Source organism: Ictalurus punctatus, chromosome 11 (genome assembly GCF_001660625.3).
Source record: "Ictalurus punctatus breed USDA103 chromosome 11, Coco_2.0, whole genome shotgun sequence".
Lineage (NCBI taxonomy): Eukaryota > Metazoa > Chordata > Actinopteri > Siluriformes > Ictaluridae > Ictalurus > Ictalurus punctatus.
Window position 1 is genome coordinate 10,876,199 of NC_030426.2, and position 931 is coordinate 10,877,129.

Below are 931 nucleotides of genomic sequence, written 5' to 3' on the forward strand. Positions count from 1 at the left end.
AATAGGGAAAAAATGTATATAGCACCTTTCATGAATGTAACTAAAAAGTGATTTAAGAATAGCACATTAAATGAAAACATAATTTAAAACTAAAATAAAAAACTAAATAATAGTAATAGTTCAAATAAAAACCATAAAGGGGAGTGTTAGGATCTAAAAGAAAGGAAAAAAGCAAGAAAAAAAGAGTGGCTTTTGAACCTTACTTTAAAAATCGCCAATTGCCTTTATTAACTATAATTTCAAATAAAATCAAAAGAACAATTCACAAAATTCCATATAACCATGAAGTGTAGCAGCTAAAATAATATTACCAGCTACACCGGGCAAATTACGGTGTGTTCTCAGCTTATTAGATCCTATTAGAGATAGCAATTGGTTGGCTAATTCCCTTTTAAATGTGTCTCACAGGGTCTCCACTGAGGCCTTACCACTGTTACTGAAATTTCAATGTTACATATTAACATATACAGGCACCTCTAGGGTTGGGGATTTAAATCCCGTCTCCACCCTGTGTGTGCGGAGTTTGCATGTTCTCCCCGTGCTTCGGGGTTCCCCCCCGGATATTCCAAAGATATGCAGTGTAGGCTGATTGGCATTTCCAAATTTTCTATAGGTTGTGCCCCGAGTTCCATGGAATAGGTTTCAGGATCCCCATGACCCTATGTAGGATACGTAGTAGCGATGGGCTGGATGGATGGATGGATCTTAACATATACACTGTATGGCCAAAAGTATGTAGACACCTGACCATTATACCCATATGTTCTTGTTGAACATCCCTTCCCAGATTTAATCTCCACAGCGTGTCCCAAAAGTCTCCATACATAGGGCACTACATATGCTAGCATGTTGACTGTGCCTTCATCAGTGGATGTTTGTAGACATTCAATCTTTTTGAATTTGTTCATAAGTTTGGCAACAGTGTTGTGTG